At 47.6% G+C, this 27,279-nt stretch overlaps 1 protein-coding gene across 16 annotated transcripts in view; it reads right to left on the minus strand.

Annotated features, from left to right (window-relative positions):
• CAMTA1 (calmodulin binding transcription activator 1) overlaps positions 1-27,279 on the minus strand; it is an 829,301-nt gene that overhangs the window by 717,286 nt on the left and 84,736 nt on the right. Inside the window, exon 5 of one of the 16 annotated variants that reach the window (XR_010383994.1) lies at positions 24,439-25,611. The exons of the other annotated variants lie outside the window; for them this stretch is intronic. The gene's annotated coding sequence lies outside the window, so the exon portion shown is untranslated. Of the gene's footprint in view, positions 1-24,438; positions 25,612-27,279 lie in introns of those variants that run through there. 16 annotated transcript variants of the gene reach the window in all.

Below are 27,279 nucleotides of genomic sequence, written 5' to 3' on the forward strand. Positions count from 1 at the left end.
AGAGAGCAACCAGGCCCCTGCAAAGCCCCCGACCACACAGCAGCATGAGGAGTGGTCCCACTGGGAGTGGCCTGAAGGTGGGACCAAATCTTGGCTGGGGCTGGGGGGGCGCGTGTGGAGGGCCACAGCACCTCCAGGCCCCAACCTAAGGGACAGGCTTGGTCAGCAACAGGACCGCCTGCTCCCTTTCTCAGCAGTCATGAACATCACCAATTCTGTCTTCCTCCCTAAACCAACACCTCCACCATGCCAGTGGCTGTGGCCGCTGGAGCTGGAGGCCAGAGGCCCGCTGCTGCTTCTCACTCAAGTCACCAGGTCAGCCCACACACCTGCCACAGCACAGCACCTCATCCTGCCCCCAGGCTCTGCCCTCTGCCCCAGGGACCCTCCTCCAGCGAGCCTCTCAGTGGAGACCACTCCCTCGAGCCCACCCTCGCCCTCCAGGCCGCACTGGGATCCCCCATCTTGAAAAGCAATGTTCACCCGGCTCTACCAAGCCCCTCCCCACTGGACTGCTCCTCCCCTCCCTGTGAAACTGCAGCTGGCACTGACGCCTCCGAACCAGGAGGCTGGGCGGGAAGAGAACGCAAGCCCAAAAGCCCAAGAAGGCAGGACAAAGAAATCACGAAACGCGGAAATGCAGAGACCTAAAACGGCTGAATTTCTTGGTTGAGTGAATGCACATCCCCCACTACAAAAATTATTTTCCAAGTTTGGTTTTTAGGTTCCTGCGGTAAAAGGAATGAAAAATCTAATTTCTGAAACCTTCATAAATATATGCATTTTTTTTTTTATAAAACTACTTAAATGAATCCACTTTGGCCTGACAAAGTAGAGGAATCCAAAGTGCCTGGATTTTAAAAGCTTCCATTAAATCAGCTTTTCTTTTTTCAAAAAATAATGAATTGAAAAATAAATCAGAAGGCTTAATTAAGCCCAAGGCCAATAGGAGACAGCCAGGACGAGGCTCCCTGACAAGTCCAGGAGGCCGGAGCAGGGCTGTGTCCCCTGCTTTTCTTATTTCTGAAGCAGCTCCAACCAAAGGCCTGCCTTTGACTCGTACAGAATTAGAAATTCTGCTGTGTTTTTTTCAGGCAGTACAGTATGTCTTCATTGGTGCTACAGCAGGCTCGTAAATTAAGATAAAAAGCTGGTGAGATGGAGACAAGAATGTGCTCCTGAGGAGGGGAGAGAAAGCCGCAGAGCAGTGCCCCCGCGTTTGTGGCTCCTGGCACCTCCCCGTTTCCTCAGACCTGACGAACTAAAAACCCCGACTTTCTCAAGCCAGGCCTAGGCTGGCTGCATCTCAAAGAGGGAAAATCTGTGACCCGACCATGCACATGTGCCACCCTCCCCAAGGGTCTGCCGTGGACCACGATCTAAGGAAGGGCAGACAGCGCCCATGCAGTCTACAACTGGTACCACTGGTCAGAGGCCACAATAAATGGCCATGGATGGCTACTAGCTAGGCACTCCGTAGCTCTGTGTGTGTGTGTGGATCTGCTTTGCCTTAATTCACGTGCACATTCATTCCCTTAAGAACTTATGCAGTACCTGTTAAATATACCAGGTGCTGCCCTAACACCAGAGATACAACAGTGAAAAAGAGAGTAAAAAAAGTCCTTTTTGCAATGTACATTCAACTAGGGGAGGCAGGTAGCAACCAGAACCCTCAGAAATAATCAGCTATAATTATGCTCAGCACCTCAAAAGGCAGTTTGAGACCATGTGAACAGGGACCTCTGCTCTAGTGCAGGCTCTCTGCCCCATCTCAGGATGCTGGCATGAACCCTGTGCTCCAGACAAGATGGACTATTCATTTGCCTCCAAATCCGTCCTTGCCTGCTCCCATGCCCACACTCGTGTGTTCCTTACACCAGGAAGGGCTCTGTCTTTACCTCTCAAACATCCTACTCTGCCTTCAGAACCCAAATCCATGCCACCTCCTCTGTGAGCCTCTCCTGGTCCTCTCCCCACCATCTCCCTCCCCTGCACGGTCTCCAGCATGGAGTGCAGAGTGTGGCTGAGCACAGCTTGAGGAGAACACACAGAAATGCTCATCCACAGAGCAATTGGAGAACACCCAGGAAGAGAAAGAACAGAATTCAGGGCAGGAAATGATTAGTGGAAGCTTCCAGGAAGAAGCTGACCTGAGTCCCTGCTGGGGGAAGCTGAGTGGGGGAAGGGAAGAGCTAGGTATCCTAGGCAGGGGCCAGGACCTGGCCAAAAGCTCACGGGGATCAAGCTGGGTGCTGGCCACCAAGGACAGAATGCTTCCCCTGCCATGACGGCATGACACTGGGATGCACCCCAACAATGCCAAAGGAGCAGGGAACCCCAAAGGCAAGTAGCTCTGGGAGGTCCCCACAGGCTCCCCAGCAGAGCACTGAGCAACCTGATGGAGCCGCTGCCCAGCCGTGTGGGACTCACAGGTATGGGGGTGGGAGAAGAACTCAACTTCCCCGAGCATCCCGGCCGGAGCAAAGTTGAGGGCATGGATCTAGAGCCCAGTGGAAGAAACTGGCCGCAGAAATCTGAGCCATCCATGGCCTTTGTCCCCAGGAATGTTCACACACAGAAGAGGGGAACCGAAGACAGATAATGTGACTCACTCAAGGTCACAGCACATTGTCAGCAGCCTGGGGAGGTCAAGCCTGTGGCCGAACAGGGGTGCTGGCATCATGGTGCGAGGGCTGGGTTCAAATCTGCCTCTGTGACTTACCAGCGGTGTGCCTTTGGGCAGGTCACACAGCCTCACTGAGCCCAAGCTTCCTTCCCTGCAAGTGGGAGCAGAAACGCCTCCCTGGCCGCCCAGCGGGGTGGTTGGGAGGATTCTGTGACACAGGCACGGTGGCTGGCAGTGGGCCTGGCTCAGCCCGAAGCAGCTACAGCAGTGCATCCCCTGTGAAGTGAGGTCGTCTTCCCTTGAGAGGGAGGCAGAGGTGGATCATAAGAGGGCTGGGAGAAGGTGTCAGCCTGGAGGACAGATGCTGGGCAGACTGACCAAAGCGGTCCTCCCCAGGCACGTTCGTCCCCGCCCCCGCCCCCGCCCCCGGCAGAGGGAGAGAGCCTCACCGCAGCCAGTCACACAGTGCAAGAGATGAACTTGTCTACTACGGCAGCAGAACACCAAGGTTATTCTGGAAAGTACTAAGAAATGCTAACTCCCTGGGGCTCTTTATGTAAAGGCAGACTAAAATCAAGAGGATAAAGTGGCCCCCAGCAGACTGACAGGAAGAGAGACGCACTTTAATGTTTCATTAGTGTCCCATTAGCAAGATAACACACATTTTCACACTTGGTGACTTCTTGGGAATAATGTCTCATTCAGAAACACACGGGGACGCCACTGCCGCTTACCCCGCTGGCCTGCTAAGCATCCTGAAGCAGCCAATCGGAAAGGACTTGACCTTCAGGGTTGTGTCTACCCAAGCCAATGAACTCAACAGTGCGAGGCTTCCTGGGAGGCTCCTCAAAACCTGCTAATCCGGAGGAGAGCCAAGCAATTGAGCTGAAAAAATAAGGAGGCCAAGCCTTCTCAAGCCAGGCTCATACTGCTCACCCCTCCAGGCCTGTCGCAGTAGAGCCACCCACCAATTAGGGGATCCTAAAATCCCACAATTAGGGGACCCAAAGATCTGGGCCTTCAACACTCACCCTTCAGTTATAGCTACAGTGGAGGGCAGGGACTCAGGAGGACTAGGGGAGGGCTGTCCTCAGCTACCATCATGCAAATCCTTGTCATGCTCACTGCTCCGCAAACACGCGCCAGGCACCTAGCGTGCGCCAGGAGCGAGCACAGGGCAGGAAGCATGCGGGCGGCAAGCATGGAAGCCGAGAGGAACAATGGTGTTGCGGATTTACGCTTCACAACAGACCCAAGAGGCAGTCTCGGTGTTCCCATTTTTCAGATGATGCAAACAACCCAGGGAAGTTAAGTGCCCTCAGCACCTCAGGTCACAGACTGGGCCGAGCTGCCGGTCCTTGCTGCCGGAGGCAGGGACGTGCTAAAGGGAGGGACAGGGAGGGGCTCTGGGTTCTGGACCTGCTCCACCCTCGGGCCAGGGAGGAGCCACCCTGCTGTCAGTCTACCAGACAGAGTATTCAGAGATGACAAAAGACACAGGAAGACATGGCAGATGGGCTTGTTTCCTGGCTTTCAGATGAGCCGCTAATGTCTCGTTTTCTGGATGGACGATAATTGCCCACAGGCAGGAGGCTTGCTCAGTTCCTCCCCCTTGTCCCACATGAGGGCACAGGGAGCCAGAGGAAATGACAACAGGCTGCGCCCTCTCAGCTCAAATGAGCCACCTTCATACAAGCAGCCCCCTGGGCGCCTGAACTCCCTCCCGGACTGCCTTACAGACGTGTATCCCGGTCCCAAGCAGAAGTCATCATCCACGTCCGAGGAGCAGAGGGCATCCGGCCTCCAGGGACACCCTACCCAATTCCCTCTAATTTGGTCTGTTAATTTAAGGCAAGGGAAGCTGGTCAGGAGTGGTTAGGCACAGGGGATGTCTGAGAGAATGTAATTAATGCAGCTGCTCCAAATGGAAGGTAACGCCTTGTCTCCTCATTAGCAGGTGTGCCGCAGTTTAGGATGACATCCTGGAGGACAGCCATAGGGACACACAGCTCCCTTTAGGTCTGCGCCTCACCCACCGTTTCCGCTTCCTCACTGTTGAGCAATTACAAACAAAGCACTCCCAGCAGAAGGCTCCGAGCTGCTGGAAGCCCAGCGAAGGGGTTCTGGAGCTGGAAAGGCCGGTAGACCCCGGTCCCAGCAACCACGGGTTCCCATGGAGACCTGTCAGGTGACAGAAGAACATACTTCTGTCTTTTAAATATTTCCCCGATAAAGCTTCAGTGTGGGTCCCTGACCCTGCTCTCTGCACTGTCAACACAGAAGGCACGAGATGGACTGGAGGATGGGGTGACCTTCCCAAATTGCGACGTGGAGGGACACAGGGTAAGCAGAGAGCTGTCTCCCAATAGCACACACTCACATCAAGTCATTTTAGCATTTTCCCTTCAAGAAGCAAGACCAGCACCCCCCACCCCAAACCCCCAAAATGTGCTGGCTTCATTTTGTAAGCCTCAAATGCAGCAGAAACATTTTGAGAGGCTTAACCCTGTACAGTTCCGCTTCGGCCTGGCTCAAAAGAGACACACACAGGTCCAGGTCCACCCAGATGACTACTTACGCAGAAGCTGTAAGACAACTGGGGAAGAAAGAAGAAAAGCTGCCATATTGGTGTCTTGAGATTACAAGTCTTCTTTCTTTCCCAGCAGGTCCCCCAGGTAAAGCCCATGGCAGTTTTGGAATCATCTGGAATGTGAACTTTAATTATGACCCAGAAGAAGGAAGATACACAAAGTGCCCTTTTGATCACTGAGCAGCCACCTGGGCCCAAAAGAGGTAGCAATGCCCCAGCACATCCGCTCCACAAGGGCAGCAGGGCGATACGCGGGTAAAGCCAAGAGCTAACGAGGGATGGCTGCAGACTCCACGATGGGACCTTGTGAGAGAGGCCCATTGATATGGGGGCCGGTGAGCTGGAAAAGGTTGGCTGCTCAGAGCACCATACAGGCTGAGCCGCCCTCAGGGGGTGCAGGAAGTCTTCCTTGGCATTAGGGTAGCACCAGAGCAGGGAAATCCAACAGTCACCATCCCCTCTTAAGGCTGAGCCTGAAAGACGAGGCCTGGGAAGTCCACTCAGGGGAGGTTTATACAAGTCTGACTGTGCACACGTTTCAGTTCTTCCTGGGTCACACTCAAGATCAGAGTCCGGCCTAAGGCAGCTGGGGAGTACACCCAGGCCTCACCTGCCATGGGACTGCCGCCTATGGGCCACCCCACCTGCTGCACAAACAGACAGCCCCACTGCCTCACCAGCGACCTGGATAACTAGCGCCTTCTCCACCTCCCAGGCTGGCTCCCTCTCGCACACAGCTGCACCTCTGCCAGGTGCGCTCCACTCCTAAGCCCTGTCAACCTGCTCAGGGTCTGCTCTAGAGCCCGCCCCAGGGTGGAGACCCCAATCCCCTGGGAACTGCGCCCCCTGCTGGAGAGGCCCTGAGGCCCAGCAGCCCTGAGAAGAGCTCTTCCAGGCTATGAATTTCCAGCCTGTTGCCAACCCACCCCCAGCAACATTTCTTTGTGTCATTTTAAGGAGTTCCCAAGAATGAAACAACTACGATTTTGCTTAGAAATAACAGGGTTTTTTTCCCCAAATGCAGCTGGAACAGGGAGGCAAAACTGACCTTTCACGTGTATTTTGAGTTAATTCAGAAATACTCTATCCAAATACAGAATATTAGGTGACTTTACTTCATGCACACTTTCATCTAAATGATTAGAAGTCCCAAGGATTCTCCACTCTGTATACAACACTTCAGATGATCAAAGCAGACAAAGAAATTTTTTTTCTTTAAGGAAAGGAAATCCTCATTTTCCTAGAAAGTAAGAGAGAATGTGCTAAGCCAGCCTGCTGAATCCCACCTGCCTCCATTGAAAAAACAGAAAAAGGATTATGATATAAAATGACCAGGATGCTTGTGGTTATTATTGTACTTCACCATGTTATTCTTTGATTCGATGCCTTTTAATTAAATTTAAATTGATCTAGCAGTTTCAGCAATGATTTCTCAATACTCCTGTGTGATTCTGAAGATGCCAGAATCTGGCTAAATTAATACTGCACACTCACTTGTCAATAACAACTCCTGGTGAAAAATTGCACGTTCAGGAGCCTGGCAACGCCTGTCCCGCTAAGCAGTGCCAGGAGGGGGCGAAGCAAGGCACACTTCAGCCGTTCCTGGCTACCGGCAGACTTTGGTCTCACAATACCGTACACAGTGCCTCATGAGTAGTATTTTATCACACTTGAGTCAAAGTGTATTTTTTAAAATTGTATGTCCATCTTTCCAAGTCCACTCCAAGAAAATAAAGTGAATGCAGACCATGGTTCACGACTATGAACTCGGACAGACCGTGACAGACTGCAGAGGGGTGACAGGGCCACTGTCCTAAGAGGCTTGAATTTATGGGGAGAATCGGGAGGTGAGCAAGTTGCCCATTCGCACAAAAACCTAATCTGGGGAGAAGACTGCTGAACTTTATGTCTGCTTCTCGAATATTCTAGCTTAGCAGAGAACAGTGTGCCAGGAAACAGACAAGCTGTGGGTAGAGGGGCTACACCCTGAAAGCAAGACAAGCCCTGGCCGTCAGCCCGCTGAGTGCGGAGAGCAGCGGGGCACCCTCCCTGGACACTGGGTACCACTCTGCGCCAAACTCAGCAGTAACCCCACTTCCCATGCCTTAGCTCCCAGGGGGACAGGTGAGATACAGACAAGCAGATGGTGCACATCGAGCAGCCGAAGTGCCTGGAGGAGAACCAGCAGGCACGCAGGGTAAGAGATGCTCTCCAGCTGGGGTGACTAGGGAAGCCATGGGATAGGGGCGTCTGAGCCAAGCTGAGGGGAGCAGGTGTGGTGAGAACTGTCTGGGGTGGCAGGCAGAAGGAACAGCAAGTGCAGCGGCCTTGAGAACAGGGCAGCTGGGAGCCGGCCACCTGCAGCCTGGAGGTCACGGGAGAGCTCTGGATTTCAGGGCAAGTGATGGCTCTGAGCTAGGTTTGAGAAGGACCATGCTGGCTCCTGCCCCAGGCCAAGAGCAGAGGGGCTGGCTGGCTCTCTGAGAGATCAGGGCCACAACCTCTGGCTGGGTGGCTCCAGCCCCTGGGATGGTGGCCTGTACGTATTCCCCGTCAGGCTGGCCGGGTACCTGCTGATCCACCCCCAGAGTTTTCAGTGTCTCACAGGGGAAGGGACTGTCAACCCAGGCACCAGTGCAAGCTCGCTATTGGCAAGAGTCACATGAGCCCCATAACATGTCACAGCTTATGAAGGTCATGGAGCAGCAGTTTGGACAAAGCCCAGGACTACTCACTTGCCTTTATTTGAAGCTCACCCAGCAGCAGGCCTTGCCCAGGAAGAGCTGAATTACGCTGCACTCACTCTTGTCCTTGAAAACCTCCGCCCCCCTCCCAGGAATATGGGAACCGGGGGAGGCAGGCCGCCGGGAGGGCAGCAGCTGAGGCCGCAAGTGAGTTTGTCACGTCTCCTTACAGCGAGAGTTCCCAGAGGTCAGGGACTGTGTCCCTTTATCCGTCCCAGAGCCCAGATGTCTGGCGACTCAGCAAATAGTGAATGTTGACGCTGCTGCTCAGGCTCCAGGACATCCCATAACTCTCACTGTTTCACCAACTCAAGGACACCGTGGAAACCGCACACCGGATTTTTAAAAAGCAAACAAACTGAAAAGCAATTAGAACAGATAAATCACAAATATTTAAATATTGAAGGCCAAAAATTGATGTCTATCTGGAAGACAGGTCTCCATTTCCTCTTAAAACCCAAGGGATGCTGCTGGAGCCCAGCAAGGCCATGTCGCCACACAGAGGCCACCAGCTCCCTCCTCTTGGCTGGTCACCTCGCTCTGCCTCAGTCACCCACGGTGGCTCCGGGCACTGAGGTTTTAAATTTCATTAAAATGCATTTTGATGCACTGAAGAAACCTGCACTGGCCCCAGGCAAATAATAACTTTACAAAAATATTTCACAAAGCACCTTCCTCCCTCGCTCCCTTTAGGGAAAAGAGCGCTGCGCTCAAAAAATGAGGGGGAGGGAAAATTAAATAAAAAATACGTTGAAATAACAGCCCCAGCGCCGGGAGGGAAGGCACAGATTTCTGAGCCAACTTCCAAACTCGAACTGTACTGATTTGCCTTTGAAACAATCTCACTTTGCCTTCTGTTGCTTACACAGTAATTATCAAAGGCATCAGTGAAAAAAGCCCACTCCACCACTGCCGTGCCCACAGGCCTGGCCCAGCCCACCTGCGGCACCTGCCAGCACCCTGCATGCTGTGTCAGTCGGGTAAAACCACCTCTAGAACAGAGCCTCCTCTGTGGTCCACGTGCCGCTTATCTAATGCCAGAAGATGGACCATGGCCACCCACAGCGCTGCCCAGCGTGAGGATGGGGGACCGACACGACATGGGCCTGCTCTGCTGGCTCTAATTAGCACCAGTAGCCCAGACACAGCACCTGCGTCGGCCTGGGAGGCATTCCTTTGTTAGGAGACCAGCATGCCCACCTCCTGTGGAGAGACTCTAGGCAGTGGTTTTCTCCCCATCCCTCCTGCCCCTTCCCGGGAAGAGAAGCCTGGCAGAGTCACGCTGCCAGGACCACTTGGACATGACATGGAACAGGCAATCCCTCTTCTTAGCATCAGTGCTGGAAAGCTTCCAGATCAGAGTCCCTCTGGGAGGTCAGAGGAGATGGTGGGCGACTCGGAGGGCTCATGCTCCCACGGCCAGAGCGTAGACACTCAGAACAGAAGGTGCAGCGCCAGCTCCGCATCCCCGGGGCATCTGGAGGAGCAGGGAGGGTCCTAGGGAGCACAGGAGCCTTTCCAGGGAGGGTGGGCAGGCGCTTCCATCAGGCTGCACCAGCTGCCAGCGATGCACTTCGATAACCCTTCTTCAAGCACCTCTGTGTACGAGGCCGTGTCAGGCCCAGAATACATGAGTGAGAGAGCCAGGTACCACCTCCAACGTGTGTAAGGCAGACACACTCACAGATTACTAACAGAGAAATATGGAAAGTGCCACACAAACCCAAAGCAGGGAACAATTCATTCTGCTGAGAGCCGAGGACAACACAGGAGGGAAAACTTAACTGAAACTTTCAGTGTGCCCATCACCCACGTGCAGAAGAGACAGGCCCTGCATGGACCAAGGGTGTCAGTGTCATTCTAAGGAGCTGAGGTTTTATCTTGCGGAGTGGGGGTCACTGAAGACAAAAGTAGGTTATAGAGAAAGGCAGAACAAGGCAGGGAAACCCCAGAACAGGTCAGGGGGTCATGGGGGCCCACTCTGGGGCAGTGGTGGGAGAGATGGAGAAGACGGAAGCGGGTAGGGACACAAAGAAATACAGGCAAGACCTCCAGACGTTCATTCGCTGACTCCAGAGAGCACGAAGGCACCAGGGGGGGTGAGCCTGGGCCACTGGGCTCAGGGAACACCCTGGACGCAAGAAAGGAGCAGCAGAGGAGAAATGATGGGTTCCCTGAAGCTGAGAAAGGAACAGCAGAGGAGAAATGGGTTGGGTTTGGACAGTGAGTTTGAAATGTTCGATACATGACTGAAATAAAGACTTGAACTCAGGAGAGAGGTAGGGACTAAAGATACAGATGTGGTGTCATGAGTGTACAAATGGAAATTTAAACCATCAGAAAGACACAGTTTCTTTTAAGCCAGAGCCCTCTTAGAAGAGAGCAGAGGGCCAAGGACACAATCAAGGCCCCACAAGCACAAAGGGAAGCCAGGGAAAAGGCAGGGTCTGCGCAGTGAGCAGGAGAGAGAATGATGTCCCAGCACCAAGGGAGAGAACGATTTTTCTTCAAGAAAAAAAAGACAATTAGCATCAACACATGCTGCAGAGAAGCCAGAAAGGATAAGGGCTGAAACTAGCTGGGGATTTAGTAATGAAGAGTCCTCAGCGAATCCTACAACGAGAAGGTTCTATTGAACGTCTGGGGAGGCAGACGCCCGACTTAGAGGGTCAAGGAGAGGATGGGAAGGGAAGCGGAGAGATAAAATGGCAGCAGGAAAGGCTTGAGAGAAACTTGACATAAAATGAGAATAACAGCACATCTGTGAGCAGAGGGGAGAGTGGGCGATTCAGAGCAGGTACCTAGAGATAAACTAGCCTCAGCTCAGAAGAGAAGCATGAACAGCAGATAATTTGGGAATCTTCATGGCGATGGTTGAAGCCATGCCCAAGGACCACTGCTCATGGAGAGCACGGAGAAAAAACAAAGACTAAAGCAAGGACCCTGGTGTTTGAAAGGAGCTGGAGCAAGAGCTTCTCTTCCAATCCCCGCCACCCACATCCAGCTCCATCCATAAGCCTGGAATTTCCAGCCACATTTTCTTCTAGAAGGGGTTGCCCGTATGATTAAGGCACATGAGGGCCTTCAAGTTCTGGGTAACAATGAGGTTCTGTGAATGGTGAGCTGGTAAATAAAGGCAGAGCTTATAGGATCCAGAATCAAAAACACAGGTTACTCACCTGACCCTTCGATATTCAGAAGCTTTGAGCCACGTCAAATCCATCAATCAGAAGTTGAGCCTTTCCTCTTGCTCCAGTAGAATACTGGCTAACATCAACACCCGTACCGAGTAGAAATGTGGGTTATGCAAAATGCATGTAATGATAACCGAACAGAATAAACGGCTAAACAAGTTAGGATTCAACAAAATGTTTCCCAAGTGAGTCTTTAGGACACTTTCATTAAAGTACAGTTAACATACAATAAAAGGTACAGACCTTAATCTGTTTGATGAGTTTTAACAGCCATCTATCCCCATGTAATCACAGCCCCAAACAAGATTCAGTGTATTTCCATCACCCAGAAAGCTTCCTTGCTCTTTCCAGTCACTTCCCCTCCCCGCCCTCAAGTAACCACTTTTGACCACCAGAGATTAGTTTCGCAAAGTATGTACTTCTTTTGTTTTCTAGATCCATCCATATGGTTGTATCAGTAATTCATTCTTTCTATTGCTCAGTGGTATTCTATTGTGATAACAATTTATTTACTCACTTTTCAGATGGTAGCTATTTGGGCTGTTTCCAGTTGGAGGCTCTATATAAACATTCTTGTACAAGTCCTTTCATGATCATGTTCTTTCTTCTCTCTAAACACTTAGAGCGGAATTGCTGGATCAGAGTGTAGATGTTCAATTTTGTAAGAAGTGCCCAGCAGGTCTCCAGAGAAGTCACACCACTCAATGCACCTACCAGCCGCTCCACAAGCGCACCGATGGTTGACGCTGGCGGTCTTTCTTATCTGAGCCATTCTAACAGGTGGAGTCTCACGGCGGTTTTGATTTGTATCCCCTGACGAGTGAGATGCCGAGCACCCTTCCACGTGTTTGCTGGCCATTCGGGTATCTTCTTTTGTGAAGTACCTGCTCCAAGTGCCCGGGTCTATTCATTCTGACAACGATACAGTTGTGTAACCACAACCACAGCCAAAATATAGACAATGTCTACCACTCCCAAAAGTTCCCTTGTGCCCTTCTCAGTCAGCTCACCTCCACCTCCGATCCCCAGCAACCACTGATCTGTTTTCTTTCCAGAGAGTTTTACCTTGTCCGGGACGTCATAAAAATGGAATCAGACAGTATGTAGTCTGTGAGTCTGGCTTCTGTACACTACACATAATGCGCCTGTGAGACGTGGCCACGTTGTATCAGTTTGTTTCTTTTCGTTGCAGAGTATATTCGGTGAAGCTGCTGATTCATTCACCAGTTGAATGAGTGACAATTGGGTTTTCAGCTTTTCGAAATCATGAATAAAGTCACTGTACACACTCACACTCAAGTTTTTGGATGAAGGTAACTTCTCATTCTCTTAGGTAAATACCTAGAAGTGGGGTTGCTGGGTCATATTTTAAGTGCAGATTTAAGATTTTAAGTGTAGATGTATAAGAAACTCTCAAACTTCTTCCCAAAATGGCCGTACCACTCTGCCTTCCCCGCAGCAAGGTGTGAGAGTTGGTATTACCCGGTTTTGTTTTTGTTTGGAAGGCATTCTAACAGGTATGTACCAGCATCTCATTGTGGTTTTTAGCTCCATCCCCCTGATAATGAGGCTGAACATCTTTCACGTGCTTTATTGCTCTCTGTATATCTTAAAGTGTCTATTCAAATCTCCTGCGCATTTTTAAATGGGTTGTTTCCAGATTACTGAATTTTAAGAGTTCTTCATATATCCTGGATATAAGCCCTTGATTAGACATATGCTTTGCAAAAGTTTCCTCCCAGTCTGTGGCTTGTCTGATCATTGTCTTAACAGTATGTTTGGAAGAAGAGAATTCTAAAATGTCGGTGAAGTCTGGGCTCCATTTTTTTTGTCTTGCAGATTGTGCTTTTGGTATCTAAGAAATCTTTGCTTGTTTCAAGGTTACAAAAAACTTTCTCCTTTTAATTCTGGAAGCTTTATAGTTTTAGAATCTAAACTTAGGCCTATACTCCATTTTGAGTTAATTTTTGCGTATGGTCCAAGGTATGGGCGAGGTTCACGTTTTCTGCATATGATGTCTACCTGGTCCCCGACGATTTGTTGAGAAGACTATCCTTTCTCCATTGAACTGCCTTCACACCTCTGTCAGAAGTCAATTGACCATGTATGGCTGGGTCTATTTCTGGACGGTCCCTTCTGTCCCATTGATCTATGTACGTCTCTCCTTTTGCAATACCACCCTGTCTTGATTACTGTAGCTTTACAGGAAGTCTCCAAAATCAGGCAATACAATCTTCTAAATAGATTCGGTTTTTCTAGGTCCTTTGCATTTTCATATAAAACTTTACAATCAGCTTGTCTGAATTTTGACTAGGATGGCACAGAATCCATGAATCAATTTAGGGAAAATAGGCATCTTAACAATATTGAGTCTCTCAATCCACAGTATCACCCTCCTTTCTCTCAGCAACATTTTATAGTTTTCAGTGTAGAAGTCTTACACAGATTTACTTAGTTTTAGTCTAAAGTATTTGATGGTTTTGAAGTAACTGGGACTGATTTTTAAATTTCTTTTTTTCCCTAATATATAGAAATACAATTGACCTTGTATCTTGTAGCCTTGTTAATAAATTCACTCATTCTTTCATGTGGCGGATATATATATACACACACACATACACATACACATACACATACACATACACATACACATACACATATGTATCTGGAGTTACTTTGTCTGAAACTACAAAAGATGGGTGCTTTTCAACAATCAGAATGTGTACAAAGTTTCAGGAAAAAAAAAATTGGAGAAAATTCAGTTTAATTGCATGAGTTGAGATGGCAACATTTTTACCTCCGAGATTTACTCCCTTCTCTTGTTAGACAAACACCCTCTTAAAACAACGGGACACCGCCATCAGGGAATTTGGGTGGCTGTGCTAACTTACACACAGCTTCAAAGTCATTCCTTCCACAATCACTTCTTTCTCCTGGGCAGTGTCAGTGCTAGAAACAAGGCTGAAGAACATTAGCGTTACAGGGAACGAATGGATGTCTCAGGGCATCTCCACCGTCTACTATCCGGATATTTACTGTAAGTCTGGCAATATGATCCTTCTGGGGCTGGTAAACAAATTCTGGATTTCACGTGTGACTTTTCAAAGAGCTCCAGGGAGTGGGGCTGTTAATAGCATTTCTTCCACCAGCACAAGAGGCACATGATAAGGTCTCAATTACAGGTAACTGACAGTCCAACAATAACAAACACACAGCAGTGTTTGAAATGCAAAGACCCCGGTTTAACAGGGAGGCAGCATCGAGTTTACCAAGTTTATGGCTCAATTACTGAAGTACACAGAAACAAGGAAATGGATCAACTGACCAAAGACTTGACAAGGGACTGGGTTTAAAACTTATTTCTGCTGCCATCTGATTTTTTTCCATCTTGCAACCTTATATAATTTGACTACAGTCCTCAGTCACATCTATGGTATCAACTGCTAACATCTGTCTGAAGTTAATTACTGCCTCCATCACAAAAGTCAAGTAATTATTTATCACACTAGTGTTTTTACCCAATAGTTTCAGACGTGCCTTCTTTATTACGAGGCAGTGAGACTATATGTGTGTGTGCATTTGCGTGTGTGTTCTATATATAATTTTTTAACAGAGAAATAACTCTAGAGCACTCCGCTGCCATTCTATCAAATGCAAGGCAAGTGATTGCTGAGTTCCCAATTATGTTCAACCTTAAATCACACGGTTTGGTCTGGTTGTATATCCAGCCCTACAGGGAGTTGTGCAAAGGCATATATTTGGCCAGCTTTCAAACCACGGCTACAAAACATGTGCTGAAGAAAATGATTCAAAATATTAAGAAAGCAGTCATTTATTTTAGAAAGCCTGTTCACGTGAGACAATAAGCTGCTTCCCAGAATAGGCACCATCCATCAGGAACACACCACAGCCCAGCGCACACTGGCTGGAGCCTGCCTCTCAGCCACCGCATGGCAGCGATTACCCTTTATCATCCATGGCGCATCTGAGATGGATAAGCAGGCTGCCAGGACGGCCCCCTGGCACAGATGACCTCACGGGAGCACGCAGTGGCACTGACACAGAAAGGGGATGCGAGGCAGGAGCACCTCGGGGCAAGGTCTACGTCATCCACTTCTCCGCTAAAAACAACAGTTCAAACAAAACCACCAGAGGCTCACGTCAACCAGGAGGCCTCCGTGTGATAAGAGGCTAGTGGTCCCTCCGGGCTTGGGCCAGCTGGGCCAGCTAAGCTTGGTCAACTGAAGCAAAGGAGATGCCATTTGAGGTGAGACTCGGGAAAATCTCTTTCCAGTGTCTTTCTGAACTCCCCGCTGGAAACCTTCCGGGACATCCTGAGGGGCCCACTCACAAGCCAGCTCCACCCAGAGTAACTGTTCCCAATCACGAGCCCATCTCTCATCGTCCCCCGGGCTTTAGCTTATGTGCTGGAAAGACAGAACTTAGGTCCTCTCCTTCCATCACTACCGCCCGAGGAAGGGGCAGCAGATAAATCCTGGAAGGCGTATGTAATAATTAGTTTTCCCTAAATCAGGGCACTCTAACATTTAATAAATATTTAAGTTTTTCAGTCATCTCTAAGAAACATTTAATGAGCCAACCATGGTACCAAGACAAAGAACATAAAACTGTATTTTATTAACTAAACCACTGGAATCTCAATTTTCCTGAGGCAACAATTTGAATTTGTGGGGGTTTTCCTTTTCAGAAAATACCACTAAACACAGCCAGCATCTGCAATGAAGAGGAAAGTTCTGGACCAGTGGTTAGCAGACATTTCTGCAAATATCTAAGACAAGAGAGGACGTCCTGGAAAAAGACAGCCAGGCCGTGTGTGAGCAGGAAATCATGTGGGCTCCTTTAAGGCTGAGAAAGGAGAGATGGAAGATGGTGAACGCGTTCTTCTCCCCGTGCTAACATTCACGGCCAGTGAAACACAGCCAGGTGTCCGCCCAGAAGGGCCAACCTCACTTCTCCAGGCTGGAAGGGAGGGCCCTGTCTGTTTCATTTTCAAACAACTGAACAACAAGGACCATATATACCAAATGTGTGTCAAGCACACTGTCAAGTGTCCGTACACACTAATTTCTAATAGACCACATGGGAAAGTCACTGCCCTTTAGATACTTAATGGGATTTCTGACCACTAGCAGGCAGGAATGTGCAGGATCATGTGTAAACACTTGATGACAAGCCAGCATATTAACTTCAAAAGCAATCAACCAAAGGGTCGAAGTGAGACACTTCAGGGGTGGGCAGCACATGGTTTCTCCATGTTAAAGAGGAAAACAGCTCCAGTAAAGACAGTTCTGGGGTTTTCCATGACCAGGAAACCAATGGCTCTCCCAGCTACCAGCTGACCCCAGACTCACCCCAGCTCATCACCACCTTTGTGCTGTCCACTTCTGACATGCGAGACCCTCCATAAACTGGTCAAAACCCATTTTCCAGCCCTATCTCCCCACCTTCATTGCACAGCCCTCAATCCTGCACAAGGCCAGGCCCTTTCTCCACTCTGCCTGTCCTCACCCCGTTTGTCTCCGCCAGCCTGAACCTGTCCTCCAGTCGGGCATGGGGGGACCAGGCAGTCGAGCACCCTGACTTGGGTGGCATCAGGTTCCGGTCACACACAGAAGGGAGAGACTGTCTTAAATCGAGTCTAATGAGCTGATGCTCAGCCCAGAGAAACTTGACTCAACTCTGCTACAGGGCCTTATCCATCGGTCTCAGTTCTAAAAAAGCCAGCACATCACTATAAATTAACTGAGAAGTTACTGCTTTAGTCACACACCCCACCCTCTGTAGTGACGCGCTGATACAGGCAGCAACAAGAGCGGGAAGCTGCACAGGGGGTGTCTGCCCAGCAGACGGGCCCCCCGAGTTCTCCAGCCCAGTTCCCAACTGGCACGTTTGAGACCAAAGAAAATGCTTTGACAGACAGCGGGGAGTGGCACAGTATATTTGAGATTCGGTGAGTTGGAAATACGATTCTTTTCTCCCTAACGAAGTTGAACGTGAAGGGTTTAATTAACTACTCCCAAGCACTGTCACCAACTTTCTGGGCATCAGCAGACTTAGCACATTTTCCTCTGAAAAATCTGAGATGTCCCCAGAAGATAAACCAAGGAAGCTAAAAGATACCCCCCAGCGTTCAGATTCCCACAAATCTCAGCATCTTAGCAGATCTGTCCCCTCACCCGCAGGATGAATGCTGAACACAGAGAGCATCCCTGTCACGCTCGCAAGAAAGAAGCCACGGAAGTCACAGGAAATGAGGCTGGGTGCGAGTGAGTTCAAACTCAGTCTCCAGCAGGGAGGCTGTGCTGGCCTGTCCCACTGCCCCCCCAGGGAGGCAGACCACCACTGGTGGGCTCCCATGAGCCAAGAACACCGTGAGCCAAGAATGCCAGCGACCCTAACTTTTCATGGGGGTGGTGGCCAAGTTCACATCCTTTGCAGGACAAGGGCTGATTCTGTTTAAGGAGAGCCATTCTGTGAATCCCCAGATGTCAACTTTTGATGCCTAAAGGCAAGGCTTAAGCAGTTTCCTAATCGGTTCCCCAAGCCACCTGGGGACACGGACTGCAGGGCTGTCCTTCTCCTTGTGTCAGGTCAGAGCTCCCCGGACGTCAGCGATCTCCAGGGCTCCTCTCCAGCAGTCACTTCATCCGTGGTGATCTGTGCACTTACAGGCACTTCTAGCCGCTGGGACTACAGCTGAGGAGACAAGGTTCCCGCCATAAGAGCGCTTGCATTCTTGTAGGGTGGGGAGGAGTGGAGAAATAAGAAAAAGGAAGACAAGGAAAAATTTCCAAGGGTAATAACTGCTATTCAGACAAACAAAACCAGCCACGTGACAGAGTGAGGAGGGACTATGCTAGATCGGGCAGTCCAGGGGAGCTCTGGGGAGAGGTGGGATCTGGAGAAGCCAGCAGAGCAGGGGGAAGGGGGAGAGCATCCACGTAGAGGAACAGCCAGCGCGAGAGCAGCGTGCGGGGTGTGCTGGGCTGCGGGAGAGGGAGGGTACCCGGAGGAGCCAGCGGTGGGAAGTGAGCTGCGGCGAGGACCCGACCACACGGGCCGACTGGACGCCAAACAGATGGAAGTCACTGCAGGGTGCAAGCAAGCTAGTGACCTCGTCCCAGAAACATTCTGAACAGCCCGCTCTGCCCCCGCACAGGGAGACACAGAGTCCACCCAGGAAAGGTGAGATCGGAGGCCGCCAGGCCTCAGGAGGGACCAGAGGAGATGAGCAGCATGGACCCCGTCCATCCTGGAAGGTGGACAAGAGAACTGAGAGAAGGAGTCTATGTGTGAGTTGGGAAAAAAGGCAGAATCAAAGACGCCTTGAGCTTCTGGCTTGCAGGGCTGAGTTTGTCTGTCAGCCCTCGAATTCCTTGTTCCAAATACTCTCCACGCTCTTCTCAGCAACAGTGCACATCAGCCCTCACCAGACAACTTTTAACCGTGGGCAGAGAACATGCACCCTCTCCAAAACGGAAAGGCAGATTTCGGAACTAACAGTCATGCTTCAGAATGAAAGATGAGTCAGGTCCAGCCCAAGGGAGAGGTCCAGCCCAAGAGGAAGCTGCCTGAGATGCCACCGGCCTCTGCCCGCCTCCGCCCACACCACTGCCCTCCCCACTGGAGACTCAGTTTCCCTGCCCTCCAAAGGCCCTCCAGAGCGACTGCTGCTCACTAAGCACTCTCAGCTCCTTTAACCGCGCTTTTTAAAACAGTTCATTTTTCTACACTAAGTTTGTCACCATTTAAAATGTGCTGGTTAGCGGTAATTATGTTAATGCAAGCAGCCATGTCTATTTTTAAAAGGAAACCCCATTTTTGCATTCGTACATCCTGGAATGTTTAAAATAAGCTAATCCAGTGATGTTTTCACTTAACTCGAACTGTTTGTGCGGATTTAAATACAGGTTCAGCAGAAACCAAAGCAAGTCAAACATTTACTTTCTGTTAAATATCTAAATCAGAAGATTAAAACCCTATTTTATATTTAACAGAAAGAAGTCGTCAAATCAGCACAGCAACAGCCTCACCATATTTACCGCCAAGCAGAGCTGAGGTTTGCGAGGTTATCAATTTAGGGAAGGAGGGATGGGTTTCTTTAAACACTTCAAAAAGGGAAAAAAAATTTGTGCAAACCTTTAATTATAGTATCTTCCAAAGAACCTACAAAGCCTTTATTCTTTCCAAACCTAATGCTATTTAAAGGCAACTCTTGCCCCTTAATTCCACATGAAATACTCAGCATAGCGTAATTAAGTTTTATTCCATGCTGTTTTCGTTCGGTTCACAGAAAGAGAGGGTGGTATTATCTTTGAAACTAACTTCCCAGCAACTTCGCTCTCACAGTGAATGGCTGGTGCTCAAAATTGAACTTAAAACGCAAAACCTGCTTCAAATGCGTTATTTCCGTCCAGGACAGATGGGTGGGCATTCACATGTCACACCCAGCCTGCAAGGAGACAACTGCCTCAGTTCTCCGCTCACCTAACTGTGCTCGCCACAGGCACCTCTGGACACAGATCTTCATTTTCAATATGTAAATTCGGGGGCCTGTTTTAGTTTTAATGTGACTCTACCTGGTGGGTAAAGAAAACAGAAAGGAAAAAGACAGGGAAAGAAATGCCCATCCATGGCTGAAAGACGCATAACATGACTAAGGATTTGCGTAACTGGATCATTTGCAGGGACTGGGCTTGATGTTTTGGGTCATTCTTGTAAGTTATGTAACTAAAATCTTAAATCTCTTTTCCAGTCAGTGTCAGTGAGCTACAAGTGAACACAAGATCCTCCCTCTCAGACTGGCGACCCAGATTACAGGACTCAACACTCAAAGACAAGAAGGGGTAACACACTTCTCAAGTGATTCACCGCGAAGTCTCCTAGCAGGAAGCCAATGGCCCCATCTAGCATGACCTTCTTGGGATCAGTCCCATGGGATTCCCCCTCCCATAGTCCTATTAGAACACACATCTCCCCCACAATGCGCACGGGGAGCTGACGTCTTCACTTTAAATTCTACAAACATATCAATAGAGACGATCTCAGATGAATGGTTGTCCAACCTCTTGGTCCAGCCAGTCAGTTCCAACTGTTTCATAACTTCCTAAAAAGGCATCAGACCTAAAGAGGGCAACCAAAACACCAACAACAGCAAAGGTGTTTTATTAAGTGACACCCGACACTGCTGTAAGGGAGCGGCACACCCCCCTCGCCAGAGGCCATTCGAAGGGCCGCCAGGGATTTACCCTGGATGCTGCTCCAGAATTTTGAGCTGCCAGGCTAGAATCGGGAGAACACTTGGATGCGCTGGCAGCTAAACAAACAAACAAATAAATAAATAAATAGACAGACAGATGGATAAACAAATAAATAAATAAATAAATAAATAAGAATGTTCCTTAATGAGACTGCTAGAACTTCAAAAGATTAGAATGTGTCTTAATTCTTACACTTGACTTTGCCTTTGTAGATTCGTCTGTCATTGATTAAAGAAAAGCCACCCACCAAACTCAGCAAAGTGGTCAATGAGAACTTAAGAGCCTGGGAAAAGCTGGCATTACAGCCACCAGCAGGCGGGCTCCTCTGAACTCATGATTCCAGAAGGGTCAAATGAGCGGCTATTAAAAACAGAGCCCTAACCCAAACCAAACAAATGTGACACACTAAATTTTTATACCACAGAAACAGGTATTAGAATTTACCCCACCATATGTGCAAAAAATTTTTTCTGAGACTCATTTTTGTTTTCTATTTAGATCTAAATGAGTAAGATGTTCTTCTAGCTTTTCAAGAACCTGGCCCATTTATCACTTTTTCAAACCACATCATCTTCTCATTCCAGTATCTCAGTGGCTCTTATAGAAAAGATGTCACTCGTGTCTCTAATGTCAAGGTGTTTCTCCAGCACAGTATCCTCCCAAAGATCACACACAGGATGTCGCCTCAGAAGAGGCTGCATTTGAGACTGGGGCCTGCAGGGCTCCGTGTCGGCCCAGACTGTGATTTCCCCTGAAGGTACAGGTTGGTGGGATTCTGGTAAATCCAGCCTAATAAAGCTGATCTCATAACATTCAGTAAGGGTCTGGGCTGAAACAAAACACATAAATTGTCAATTAAGTGTTGAATATTTGTATGCATATTCAAAGCATAGATATGATCACTGGGGTAGAAGTCGGCCAATTTATAAGAGGGGGAGAGGAGGCATTTTCGCAGCCACATCACTGCAGGACTGCTGGGCAGGTGTGGGCTGGAGTCTCACTCTGTGTCTGCAGGACCCCTCCAGGGGGCTTGAGCTCTAACTGTTGCTCTGTGGCCTCAACCAGGTCGCTCCCTGGCCTCCCCTACTTCATCCAAGTTCACAAGGTAGGGGGGTTGTGTGACAAAGCCCTCCTTGCCCATCTCTCAGGGCTCCTAAGACACCAAATGACGTGTCTGTGAAATCATTTTCTTGAACTGTAAAGGCACATAAAATGTGAGTTGCTACTATTTTTGGTTTATATAATAACATTAATTATAGGTTGTTGGTGAATTAAAATTAGTCAGTGGACTTTTAATTGGGAAACCCAGTAAGCTTCTTTCTGTATTTCTGAATATTAGAAATGTTTGGGGATTTTTGGGGGGGGGGGTGGCGATTGAAAACACATGTGCTTCTACCTTGACTTAAATTGTGATGCCGTGAGAAGGAGCTATGAGACTGTAAAAATGCCAAGCGGAAATAATGACACAAACTGCCTGTTTCGTCTTCCCTTTGGTTGCACAGCTCATTAATCACATAAACAGGGAATCTAGGTGTTAAGATCTTGGTAAATCAAAGAAGGTTATTCTAATGTCAAATGGTCACAGGCATGGGCCAAGGTAAAAACAGAAAGATGGTGTGGAAGCAAATGCCACAGCTACAGCAAAATTCAGGTATTCAAGGCAATCATTTCAGTCTCAGCAAAGCACTAAATTGGCACTTTAAGCTTAATTTGATCAAAGTTCATAGGGATTATACATGAAAAGTTACCAGGAAAACTCCACAGTATAAAAGTGACGCTTAAAACAAAAGTGAAGCTTACAGGAAAAACTAGGTGAGGAGTAGGTAGGAACTCTACCATTTTTGCAACTTTGCTGTAAATATGAAATGACTGCAAAATAAAAATTTCATTCTCTAAAACAACCTTTTTAAATTTAAAAGAGGGGAGCAGCTTGCTTTTGAGGAAGAGAAGGAAACTAACATGTATTTAATAACATTCTGCAGTTTCATTTAAAACTGTTTCACATATCAACTCACTTAACCTAACAACCATCTCTCGACATAGGTTAGAATCAGCAGTGCCATCTCACAGCTAAAGAAACTCATCAAAGAACGATTCTCCCCAGGGCCCCACAGCTTCAGAGGTGGAGGTGGGATCCAGCCCCTGGGCTGCCTGAACCCAGAGCCCGAAGTGTAACTAAGTCTGGCCAAAGGACCCGGGTGGGAAAGGCGCGGCTGCGCTCTAGGGGAGGTGGAGACGGGACAGGGATGTCCACCTAATGCTAACCCACAGGGCGAGCTCATCAAGCAGTAGCAGGGAGTCCCCCGCAGGCCATCACTCCAGGAGGTGATGTGGTCCCCTCCACCAAAAAGGCAAGTTAACAGACGCATCTAAAGACGGACGTCCTGGTCCCCCCTGGGAAGTCTTACTGCTGTTCACACTGAGAAACACTGAGAACTCTTTCACCCGGAAACCCACTCACAGTCTACGCTCCTAAAGAAGACTCCCTGTAAGACTGTGCCCTGAGTTACTAGTCAACTCAGGATCATAGCTCCACGGAGTAGGAGACTGACAAGCACCAAACACGTGAAAGATAGTAAATTACAGGTGAGCTTAAACCAGCCACCATGCGACCTTTCAAAATCCACCAAAAAGAAAAGCTCAGGAAGAACCAATTATAAGGTGGCTCCTCCCTTTTAGAGGAGCTGCCCAGAGGCTCCCCGTCGGTCCCTCCTTGCCTGAAGTCCTCTGTGCGCCACCAGAGGGCACTAACTCATGTAATCGCTCTTGAAAATCTTAGGTCACACATTTTAAATGGCAGGGATATTGAATGAAAACTAGACTTCAAATCAATGAAATAATAAATCTGACAGGGGCTTTAAGCACTTGGTAGCCATAAATTTCAATGTAATTCCATAAAACTTAGCAGTACACACATGAAGTGGCGGGGTATGCTAAAAGCGGTAAGTTAATCAAATCTTCAGATTTATGAAAATAATGTATTTCAAAACAAAACTAAGAGTTATACATTTGCCCCAGGATCTTTTGTCACTGAGGTTGTCATCTGGATCACATGTCCCAGCACCTTTCACACGTACACACAAAAGAGCACAAAGAAAAGCATTTCAGTTTCTTCTCTGCTTTAAAAAGCCACTCTTTTGAATTACAAGTGGACATTTACCATTATAAAATTATGGAACAGTTTATTATGCATGATTAAAACATGATTTAATCTTTTGTACTAAAATCCCTGTAAGGGCAAATAGAACATTTACTAGTGCTCATTACGCCCTAGGTTGCTATTCTGAGCACATTACACTTATTTAATACTCACAACATCCCTCCGAGAGGCTGTAAAATTCTATTTCGGTAAAAAGTTCAACCTTGCATTTCTTGAAGGCAATCAAGAATTTTTCTTTTCGTTTGTATCTTCCTCTGATGATTTATTTGTCCACAAGACTACAAATGCAGATTTGTGAGTTCTGCCTCATTAGCTACCTTCTGCAATTATTTCTTCACTCCAGAATTCACACTTCTCATACTTCCATGGGAGGATTAGATTACATAATCAAAATAGTTCAGTGATAAGTTTAATGAAAAATGCATTATGCCCTGAAAGGGGTTTTGTTTTTGTTTTGCTTTGTGGTACATGAAAATCTAATCTTTGCTTTTCACACTTAATTTAAAAGGAACTGAAACATTTACTGTTTGATCAGAAATGTTGGGTTACTTCTCCATATGCAATAAAATTCAAGTTCAGTTGGGCCTGCTTCTCCTGGTTTTAGTTGATTCCTTCAGTGTGCAATAAATACCTGAAGTTTACACTGAAATGAACAAAATCTGACAAATAAAATACACTATACCTTAAAAGTTTCAGCTCTTTAAACAATTCGTCACAAGTTAGTGCCACAAATAAACTCACCTTGAGATAACAGCCTACATCAGAGGATACTGTCTCCTTGGTTTTGTTTTTGCTCTTTGTATTTAAAAAAAGAAAAGGAAAGAAAAAAAAAAACACACAACCTCCTCAAAGAACAGTATCTTCACGGAGAGTATCGGTGCCCCGGCCTACACCCACACACAGGACACGGATGGAGAGGGTGGCCACTCACGGAGGGGACCTGGGACGAAGTACTTAGCTACTATCATCTACATAATTGCCTCCAAGTTCCCTTCCTATCTTGCTAATGCCCATTGACCTAGGAAATACTTTGGTTTATCTTGTTCACTTGATGCCAAATTTCATTATTTCAAATTATTAAACATTCAGAAACAATCTTAATGTCTGCCTATTTTCTACCTCCTGGTTTTTATTCTTCAATGTTTCTTTCCAGACTCTCACTAGATGTCTTGATACTAAAATATTCCAGAGACATAACTCTTGTTTCTCCTCCATTCATTTCTTCTACTTCTTCATCAGGGGCATGGGTACCGTGACACACAGTAAAGTTTCATCATTCGTAATTTCAAAGACCTGATATGCTCTGGTCTCTTATAAACACTCTCTACTAAGTTGCTGGTCATTTCAATCACAAAAAAATTCTCGTATTTATCCCCAAATATCACTGCTTTATCATTTTTAAAAGTCATACACAAAAGGCAAATTAAAAGGAAAATGTTCAGAAAGGATGCGATGTCATGTGCCCCATTCACACATTCGCCACATTTATTTAGGCTCCATGCTGTGCCCGCCACTGCCCTACGTGCTGGAGACACAGGGTGGACGAGACAGAGGCCCTGCCCTCGGGGAGCTGCCATTCTCCCGGATTTGGACAGTAACCCACAAGCAGGTCATCGCTCCCATTAAAAGAGCAGCCTGTCAAGGGGATCGAGAAGTGGCATCTGGGCATATGGATGGTCACACAGGCCTCTGTGACCGGGTGGCACGCAGACAGAGACCCACTCTCCCCGAGCTAGGTCAGGCTGGAGATCTCCTTCACAATAACTCTGGATGAGGCGAGACTGGGTCACTTTAATCTATTTCATTTTTAGTAACATTCGGTTCAAATTAATTTTGGGTTCTGAGTACAATTAATTCACTAATAGAATTGTCTTGACGCCAGATATGGAGCTGGCGGGACGGCAGAGCTCTCCCTGCGAGTCCTGCCAGCTCCCACTCCGGTGTGTCAGCCCTCACGGCTCCAGCTCCGTGGATCCCTCTTCTTGCTGCACCCGTGAACAAGTGTGTGCTGAGAGCCTGAAATAAATAAGCGTAAAGTGGGTCAAGACCATTGCTTCTATTTCCGTTTTTAACTGAAGAAAATTTGCCCCATTTCCAGAGGCAGAGAGAGAAGACATCTGGATAAAGGCAAACTAAAGTACATATTGAACACATACATATGTCTGTGCACATACATGCACGAATGTACTGCATGCACAACTACATACAAACATATTCCCACACATCTGACTGACTTCCCTGCGGGAACTCAAAATCAGTTCTTTTACAATCGATCTTTTTGTAATCAATACAGCGTAACTTTTACTGGGTTGTAGGTTGTGTCTTTAAGAGGCCACAAAACTTTTTAAAGGATCAAATTAAAAATTAAAGGTTGGAAGATGATCAAGGTTCAGATTCAATTAACACTAATTCAGGAGAATTTTTTACTGACTGTGCATATTCAGTAAACCACTTAAGTTTTTGTTTTGTTTTTTCTAACAGCGTCCCAGGGGAGTCATTATGTACAATCAGCTCTCTAATTCAGATTAACGCGTCTAAGTACATATTGATAGAACAGAACACAATGTTTCGAGAGGCTCCCCTGCTAGAGACTATTAGTTGAAGCACAGGATGACAAAGGTGAACTTCTTAAATTGAATTCCCAGCATTTCCAATCATTACTTCCTAGGTCAGTTTCACAGGTTAGAAAAATATGGTATTTCAAAGGGTTACTGAATAAGGAAAAGGACTAAGAGTTCCTAATTATGTAAGAGCCTAATGGTAAGCTGTGGGTGACCTCTGCGGTGCCCTTAAAACTACCAAATTCACACGGACGCTGACGCAAGCTCAGAAGACCCATCTCCTCTAACCTCTCACGTACCCCCCTTGCTTAGCTACTATCTAACGGGGAAGCCATAAAGTGCGTGACGTGGGGTAAAACACTGAATGCTGTGCTAACGAGTCTTAAAGGGCACGCAGGGAGCAAGCCGTGCTGCAGGTGGGGGCAGTGATGCTGTCTAATTTGTTTTTCCAATTTGGAGCTGATTTCCAACCAAACCTCAAACTGACTGACAATAAGCTTAACTATTCAATTCCAGTGAAGCAAGGTTAGTAAAAAAAGAACTGTCATATTCAGGCACGTGTCCAAGGCTCAGAGGCCAATTTCACAAGTCCTGAAGACAGTTCTTTTTAAAAAGGACACATTACAAAAAGAAAAAAGCTTCTTACAAGGGAAGTTCTCATGACATTTACAATCTATTTCCTTAGGCATTATTCAATTAAATAATTAACTAAGACACCAGAACAACAAAGGGAAGGTTTCAAGGCGATCAAATGTAAATTATATATACATATTTTTTTACATAAAATGTGACTGTCTCCATGAAATCAGGCAACAGCTTCTGATTTATTTTCCATTGCTCTTAGCACATTTGCTTTCTGCTACCAAATTTTAAGATTTATATAAACAAAAACAGTATTTATTCTCTTTCCCCCAAACAGTTACTAAGTTTATCTCTTTGGCTTGAAGGTGCACAACCCCATCCATCAATCATCACTTCCCCATTCGTCCACCCACATTCATTCACCCACAACCACATGCAGATACTGGGCTGGGTGCAACAGAAACAGAAACAGGTGAGGCCCAGCCCCTGCTCCAAAGAGTGCACAGATTACTGAATTAAAGACATCAATAAAGAGAGAAAC

Source organism: Camelus dromedarius, chromosome 14 (assembly GCF_036321535.1).
Source record: "Camelus dromedarius isolate mCamDro1 chromosome 14, mCamDro1.pat, whole genome shotgun sequence".
NCBI classification, from domain to species: domain Eukaryota; kingdom Metazoa; phylum Chordata; class Mammalia; order Artiodactyla; family Camelidae; genus Camelus; species Camelus dromedarius.